The 6,151-nt window shown below is 28.2% G+C and overlaps 38 non-coding genes across 38 annotated transcripts; 22 read left to right on the top strand and 16 right to left on the bottom strand.

The window, feature by feature from the left end:
- Positions 1 to 34: 34 nt before the first annotated feature.
- On the bottom strand, positions 35 to 55 carry 21ur-7682. The gene has a single exon (NR_058884.1).
- Positions 38 to 58, bottom strand: 21ur-3342. Its single transcript, NR_058883.1, has one exon.
- Positions 59 to 182: 124 nt separating this feature from the next.
- Positions 183 to 203, bottom strand: 21ur-5190. The gene has a single exon (NR_058882.1).
- Positions 204 to 588: 385 nt separating this feature from the next.
- On the bottom strand, positions 589 to 609 carry 21ur-13273. The gene has a single exon (NR_058881.1).
- 21ur-3964 lies at positions 592 to 612 on the bottom strand. The gene has a single exon (NR_058880.1).
- Positions 593 to 613, bottom strand: 21ur-2026. The gene has a single exon (NR_058879.1).
- A 158-nt stretch (positions 614 to 771) lies between these two features.
- On the bottom strand, positions 772 to 792 carry 21ur-8917. The gene has a single exon (NR_058878.1).
- Positions 793 to 1,010: 218 nt separating this feature from the next.
- Positions 1,011 to 1,065, bottom strand: Y64G10A.356. Its single transcript, NR_058876.1, has one exon. It is a non-coding gene; the product is annotated as an Unclassified non-coding RNA Y64G10A.356 (non-coding RNA).
- Y64G10A.354 lies at positions 1,011 to 1,065 on the top strand. Its single transcript, NR_058877.1, has one exon. It is a non-coding gene; the product is annotated as an Unclassified non-coding RNA Y64G10A.354 (non-coding RNA).
- A 143-nt stretch (positions 1,066 to 1,208) lies between these two features.
- On the top strand, positions 1,209 to 1,229 carry 21ur-14867. The gene has a single exon (NR_058875.1).
- On the top strand, positions 1,212 to 1,232 carry 21ur-5122. The gene has a single exon (NR_058874.1).
- Positions 1,233 to 1,537: 305 nt separating this feature from the next.
- On the top strand, positions 1,538 to 1,558 carry 21ur-10377. The gene has a single exon (NR_058873.1).
- Positions 1,559 to 1,894: 336 nt separating this feature from the next.
- Positions 1,895 to 1,915, top strand: 21ur-3866. The gene has a single exon (NR_058872.1).
- A 411-nt stretch (positions 1,916 to 2,326) lies between these two features.
- 21ur-12569 lies at positions 2,327 to 2,347 on the top strand. Its single transcript, NR_058871.1, has one exon.
- Positions 2,348 to 2,720: 373 nt separating this feature from the next.
- 21ur-1989 lies at positions 2,721 to 2,741 on the bottom strand. The gene has a single exon (NR_058870.1).
- Positions 2,742 to 2,930: 189 nt separating this feature from the next.
- Positions 2,931 to 2,951, bottom strand: 21ur-2084. Its single transcript, NR_058869.1, has one exon.
- Positions 2,952 to 3,012: 61 nt separating this feature from the next.
- Positions 3,013 to 3,033, bottom strand: 21ur-15477. The gene has a single exon (NR_058868.1).
- On the bottom strand, positions 3,017 to 3,037 carry 21ur-425. The gene has a single exon (NR_058867.1).
- Positions 3,038 to 3,457: 420 nt separating this feature from the next.
- Positions 3,458 to 3,478, top strand: 21ur-9907. Its single transcript, NR_058866.1, has one exon.
- Positions 3,479 to 3,527: 49 nt separating this feature from the next.
- On the top strand, positions 3,528 to 3,548 carry 21ur-12983. The gene has a single exon (NR_058865.1).
- A 15-nt stretch (positions 3,549 to 3,563) lies between these two features.
- Positions 3,564 to 3,584, bottom strand: 21ur-15254. Its single transcript, NR_058864.1, has one exon.
- 21ur-4477 lies at positions 3,568 to 3,588 on the bottom strand. Its single transcript, NR_058863.1, has one exon.
- On the bottom strand, positions 3,569 to 3,589 carry 21ur-12966. The gene has a single exon (NR_058862.1).
- Positions 3,590 to 3,961: 372 nt separating this feature from the next.
- 21ur-2043 lies at positions 3,962 to 3,982 on the top strand. The gene has a single exon (NR_058861.1).
- A 421-nt stretch (positions 3,983 to 4,403) lies between these two features.
- 21ur-3926 lies at positions 4,404 to 4,424 on the top strand. Its single transcript, NR_058860.1, has one exon.
- Positions 4,425 to 4,689: 265 nt separating this feature from the next.
- Positions 4,690 to 4,710, bottom strand: 21ur-2998. Its single transcript, NR_058859.1, has one exon.
- Positions 4,711 to 5,025: 315 nt separating this feature from the next.
- 21ur-3595 lies at positions 5,026 to 5,046 on the top strand. Its single transcript, NR_058858.1, has one exon.
- A 70-nt stretch (positions 5,047 to 5,116) lies between these two features.
- On the top strand, positions 5,117 to 5,137 carry 21ur-2363. Its single transcript, NR_058857.1, has one exon.
- Positions 5,121 to 5,141, top strand: 21ur-14938. Its single transcript, NR_058856.1, has one exon.
- Positions 5,142 to 5,261: 120 nt separating this feature from the next.
- Positions 5,262 to 5,282, top strand: 21ur-1562. The gene has a single exon (NR_058855.1).
- A 274-nt stretch (positions 5,283 to 5,556) lies between these two features.
- On the top strand, positions 5,557 to 5,577 carry 21ur-9613. Its single transcript, NR_058854.1, has one exon.
- On the top strand, positions 5,558 to 5,578 carry 21ur-5004. The gene has a single exon (NR_058853.1).
- A 297-nt stretch (positions 5,579 to 5,875) lies between these two features.
- Positions 5,876 to 5,896, top strand: 21ur-2929. Its single transcript, NR_058852.1, has one exon.
- 21ur-7496 lies at positions 5,880 to 5,900 on the top strand. The gene has a single exon (NR_058851.1).
- A 196-nt stretch (positions 5,901 to 6,096) lies between these two features.
- Positions 6,097 to 6,117, top strand: 21ur-6668. The gene has a single exon (NR_058850.1).
- On the top strand, positions 6,098 to 6,118 carry 21ur-12089. Its single transcript, NR_058849.1, has one exon.
- 21ur-7344 lies at positions 6,099 to 6,119 on the top strand. Its single transcript, NR_058848.1, has one exon.
- 21ur-1772 lies at positions 6,102 to 6,122 on the top strand. The gene has a single exon (NR_058847.1).
- The last annotated feature ends 29 nt before the right edge of the window (positions 6,123 to 6,151 follow it).

The raw sequence follows: 6,151 nt of genomic DNA, 5'->3' as shown, positions 1-6,151 counted from the left end.
TATATTTTCAATAGAAAGTCGTTACTTAAAAGCAAGGGTAACACCAATGACTAAATTAATGCATGAAAAAAATTTAATATAATTTGATCTATTTTAGAAACAGTAAAATTTTTTGATAAATTCAAAATAGTTAATTCAAGCATAACAACAGGACTTTAAGTGCTAAAAAGTAGGTATAATTTTCTAAAATGGCGAAGCTCGCATTGGTTATACATTTTTAAGGCAAACTTTAACGCTTTCTTGAAACATGCAGTGTTTAGGAAAAATACTCGGAACATTTTTCTTAATTAAAAATTTGTATCGTAAAATTCACTAAAATTTGAATTTTAAGGTATTGAACTTGAGGTTTGTAAAAAAAATAAAAATTATAAGACACAGAAACTGATATGTTCAATAAATAAATAAAACAAGAAAAACCCAGAAAGAATTATTCTCAAATTGAGTTTTTTGAAAATTTTAGCTTTCTGGATTTCTAAATTTTTCCAGTTAGAGCTTGAAAAATACTGAAAAATAATAAATGTACAACTTTTTCTGTCAAAAAAAAAACAATTAATTCTTCAACAAAACTTGAATAATATAAAAGAGATTTAGAGAACGAATCCGAATTCACTAACCAATGAAAAACTTGATACTTTATAAAAAAAACCTATTGAAGCAGGAAATTGTATAAATGACCAACTTTTCTTAACTGTTAAATTTTGAAGCTTGTATTTTCTACCGTGATCAATAAGTTTCCAGTAATTACAGAAAGAATAGCACATTCTTGAATTTTTTTGTTTTTCAGCAAAATTAACAAATTGACTTTCCAAAATATTATGAAATATTTATTCTGAAACAGTAATTTCCTTACTTACAAAAAAAAACAAAATGAAAATAAAAACATACAAAAAAGGTAAACGTGGTTATTCTCCCAACATTCCTCTTCCAAGACACCCCAGAGTGCTGCATTGTGACTCTTGAGTGGGCGTGGCCTGATCCGCCACGGGAAAATGAGGGGCAGGGAAACGGAGGAGGAGGACGTGCGCTTGAGTGACCAAACCATAAAGATGCGTGGCTTTTATTTGTGTATGTTAGACTATTGGTATTGAAAAACACAATATGATTGACTTAAGGGTGTTAGGTATATTCCGGATGTGCATTTTCTATTTTCATAATTAAACGGCACTGTTTTACATATATTTTAAATTGGTGCCTAGTTTGAGTTAAAATGATAGGCCAAGTCGGTTAGCTAATGTTATTATAGTGTTGTTTTATGTCTGTCATACATTTTGCGGTATAAATACAATCATGAAAGCAGTTGAACAACTTTAAAGAACTCCAAAAAGCTACCGACATCATGATCTTCAGCAGTGGAAATTGTATCAAAAACTATTTTAGATGGAAATGCAAAAAAAATTATTAAAAAAATTAAAATTATTTTCCGCGGTTTGCTTTTATCTTATCTACTTACATCCTCGAAATTCCAAGAAATAAAATTGATGAAGATATTTGCTATTTCATTCAATTTTTGAATATTTTTTCTCAAATTTGAAGTTGTTCGGATAATTGCGATTAAATTTATTATACGATAATAGATAATAGAAAGTTTAAACTTTTCCCAAATTTAATAACTAGCAGAAAATATAAACCCTAAAATTTGATATTATTGAAAAACCCTACAACCACCAATTTCTAAAAAATACAAAACGTTTTAAAAGAGATGGCAGAGTTTTCAAAATCGTTTTTATTTCCATAAAATGATTTCGGGAACAATAAAATCTTTAGAAAAATTAAACTAACTAAGCAATTTTTGAAAGATGAGCGGTTTTTTCCAACAATGTAAACGTAAGTTTTCAAATAAAATATTAAGTGTTTCAACATTTTATGATAAACTAAACGTTTTTATCATAAATATTATGATAATTTGGTTACTCGATAGTTGATATTTAAATGAAAAAAATTTTTCTCATTCTGAAAACGCGATGAAGATAATTTTAAGCAATAATCGGTGGTTTTAATTTCTTTACAATTTCATAATTTCATAGATTTCGAATCTGGAATAACTGAATAGGGTTCATTTTATAAAAAAAAGGGTTCATTTTATGGAAATAAAAACGAATTTGAGAACTCTGCCATCTCTTTTGAAACTTTTTATTTTTTAGTGTAGGGTTTTTCAAATTGCCCGCTTGGAATTATTATCAGAAATTCATCAAACTCGTCTGTTTCAAAATGTATTACAATTATTTTTTTTTCTGAAAATATTGAATATCTTTATCAATTCGAAAGAATTTTAAATTCAACTGTTTTAGCAACCGCAAATTTGTAAACACGTTAAAAGAAAACCCATCGAAAAAAAAACCGAGTAAGGATTTTAGAGAAGAATATTTATTTTAAAGCGATGAAAATACGTTTGAATTATTTTATTCACAAAACTCAAAATATCTTTATAGCTTGGTAAGTAACGGTATCAAAACTATCGTTTGAATGAGCTTGGAATATGTGCTAATTTATATTTATTTTCTGTTTCAAGTGCATCACATATATATGTATGCTTATTTGCCAGTTATGATTAACTACATATTCTTTTTGTTCTCCTTTGCCCATATTGTATCGGTTCTCAATGAGTCATACTGTCACACCTTGCCTCAGAACAATGGCTTCAGGAGGTTGGAAACTAGGAAACAAATGTCGGCTTTGGTTTTGACATTTTTTATGTCAATACTATCCACGTGTTTGGGGTTTGAAGATAATTTAGTATTTGAACAATTTCGAAAAATATCTTGAACATATATGTAGCCAATAAAACTGTTTAATCTGAAATTCTTTCGAATTTATAAAGATATTCACTATTTTCAGAAAAAAAGATTGTAATGAATTTTGAAACTGACGAGTTTGATGAATTTGGAAAAATAATTCCATGTGGACTTTTGAAAATCGTCGCAACAAGAAATGCAATTCAAAAATGCGTAGAACTGATTGATCAATGCAGTATCCGATATTATAAGAGTTTTTTGAAATTGTATAAATAATTTTCTAATTCACCTAATCGCCTTAGTGAATAATTATGTTTACATGTGCACAATTTCTTAATGTGATGAAACGAGATTTTTTTCAAAAACTTCATTATCAAATAGAAAATGTTGAGAGTTTTAGATATTTGGAGCACATTTTAAAATTTCTCAAATATAGCTGGCTCCTAAAAAATGAGAACAATCTGAAAGTTCTGTGTGGTGTGCCCGACATCTACCGGGCTACTGCTTGTGAGCAACCCCAGATATGTCGGGTGCAACAAAAAATTTTCAACTTGTTTTCAGAAATTTAATATGTTTTAGACAATAAAACATATAAATTGCAGGCGTATTTCCGTAAGCACGAAATGTAAAATTCAGATGAAAATTGATTTGAAAAAAAAAACTTGCTTTTTTTCATCGTCTGTTTCGGAAACATTTTATACGTTGACTAACAAAACAAAAACTGTTATTTTGATTTAAAAATTGTTTATTCTTTCAAATGAATTATAGATTTTGGTACTGAATTTTTAAAGTTAATTCCATTGCTGAAAGTTAAAGAAAAGTCCCAATTTAACTTCTTTTTTAATCGTCATATCGAATACTATGTGTTGATATGCGCACAATTTGTTAACATGATGAAACGGGATTTTTTTTGGGAAAGTTTATTATTAAAAAGTCAACTTTATAAGCTTTAGGTTTATGGAGCACATTATAAATTTTTTTTTGATATACCTGGCCTCTAAAAAATGATATGTTACTGATAGCTTACTGCCCGACATCTGCCGGGTTACTGCTGGTGATTTTTCAACTTTTAAAACTTATTTTAGACAATGAAACATACAATTTGCATCCGTATTCACTTGTGGTTAAAATGTGAAATTAAGATAAAGGCTGATTTGGAGAAAAAAGTTAAATTTTTTCATCGCCTGTTTTGGTAACATTTTATACGTTGACTAGCAGAAAAAAACTGTTGAACACTTTGGTGGTACTGAATTTTTAAAATTAAGCACATATCTGAAACTTGTAGAAAATTCCCAATTTAATTTGTTTCTCCTACATTAAGTTTTGCATTAGCTGTAGAAGTATATATAACAAATATACATTTTATGAAATTTTTTATGACATTTTAGAAATGTTCGTTTTATTGAGTAGTGTAAGTGTGAAATATTTACCATGGAAAATGAAGTACAATTCGAAAATTTAATCACGAACAAAATTCGCATTCAACTTGAAACCTATCTAATAATTCAACTTCCTTAGCTAGTTCAAAAAATGTTGAAACTCCTAGTGCTCAAACTATATGCTCTAGATAAAAAAACAGTGTCATTCATTTGAATACAGAATGGACATTTTCGATTAAAAATCCACTGTTTTCAAATGTTGTTTTTAGAAAGTTACGATTCAGGAATGTGTTAGAGTGATATGTTGAGAACAAATTTTACTTGATTTCATTGTTGTATTCAACTTGAAAGTTTAGAAAAAAACTTTCAAAAAAAAAACGGAACGGATAGAAATGCCAATCTATACAACAATAGGAGTGACTTTTTACGCCAAGGTTGAATTTATGCTTTTTCACTTTTAGGAAATGAAATCGTATAACTTACCAACAAAAAAGTGTTGGAAGAGGGGAATTAATTGGATGAGAGATATAGTTTGGGAGAGGGAATTTACATTTTTCAGATTTTTAGAAGACTTTTTTAGAAGGCTTTACAATTCTTAATTACACAAAGGTTTACAACAACTGTTAAATAGAGATAATGAAACAGTGAAAATTGTAGAAAAATGTCATGTTGAATAAATTGCAAAATTTTCAGACTCCGGCGGTATAATAGCTCCACTTTTTGAAAATAGATTTAAAATATAATATTTGCTTGCATTCTTTACAATCGTACTTACTGAAGTAATTGTGTTCCACAGTTAGCAATGAAACCACTGATATACAAGAAAATGCCCGAAAGTAAAAAAAAAACGCATTTTTCTTTAAATTTACCTGTTTCATGTTTTCGATATAGTTTTGTTAAAAATCTGTTCCCGTTCGGTTACAAAAGTCCATTTATTTTTTAACTCCATTTACAAAACCATGTTTCGGTACCATTTTTTAACGTCAGTCTTCAGAATCCACTCGATCAATCTTGCGTACTTTTTGAATGTAGTTTAACGAATTCCTATGGATGTTTGAAAATCCGTCGGGCAAAAAATAGTTTTTGTTGTAACTTTTGTGTGATCATGTTTCAGGTTTTCTATTTACTCTTTGCTAAACTATTACTAAATTTGAAATCACAGTTTGATTGGAAACTTAATGAAAAAACATAGCATCGTGTTTCTTTCATTTTTTTTTCAAGAAATCCATATGCGCATAAGACAAAAATCAAACAAAACCCATTTTATCTAGTTTTTTTAAAAATTAATTTTGTCATTTTTGAGCTCCAAAAAATATTTAAATTTACCGAGTATGACTACCACGGCAAATTTCAAAATTTGCCGCACATCCCTGATTTGAATAACATCAGTAAAAAATTACTGTTTCAGTTTCACTAATTAAAAATTGGCAAGCAGTCGTTCAAGATTATCATCAACTTTGCTCTCGAAAATATACACTTTAATGCCAGTGACAATCAAAATGAAAATTTTATTTTGCTTCTCGATTCAAATTTCGCCAATGCTAAAAAACTGACAATATGCTCATTTTTCAAATCGCCGATCGAAGAAAATTCAACATTTTGCCATGGCAAAGAGATTTTCTTCCAGTTTTCTATCACCTCTGTTTTCAATAGATTTTTATTTGTTTGAATTTTGAAAAATCACAATTATTGTTTTTTGTTACTTATTTATAATTTATACTGCTTCACATTATTCATATGAAAAACAGAAGTAAATAATTTCACTTGGTTCAAAAATGAAGCTGTCAATTTTTATTCCAAATTATTCCAGTAAAATCTATTATATGAATTTATTGATCATTAAAAAAATAATCTTGATTTCACTTTTTGAGTGGACATGATTCATCTTCTCTATACAATATGTAGATTCATTAAAAATATTGTTGCCAGACCACAATTTACCATGTTTCATGTTTTCTATAAACCCAGTTAGTATATTTAGATATTTTATTGAAATTGGGTTGTATCCAAAATTTTGTGTAACATGCATTTTTAAAAAAA

This window comes from Caenorhabditis elegans, chromosome IV (genome assembly GCF_000002985.6).
Source record: "Caenorhabditis elegans chromosome IV".
In the NCBI taxonomy this organism is placed as follows: Eukaryota; Metazoa; Nematoda; class Chromadorea; order Rhabditida; family Rhabditidae; genus Caenorhabditis; species Caenorhabditis elegans.
Note: the sequence above shows the minus strand (reverse complement) of the source record. Positions and strands in the feature narration are given on the sequence as shown.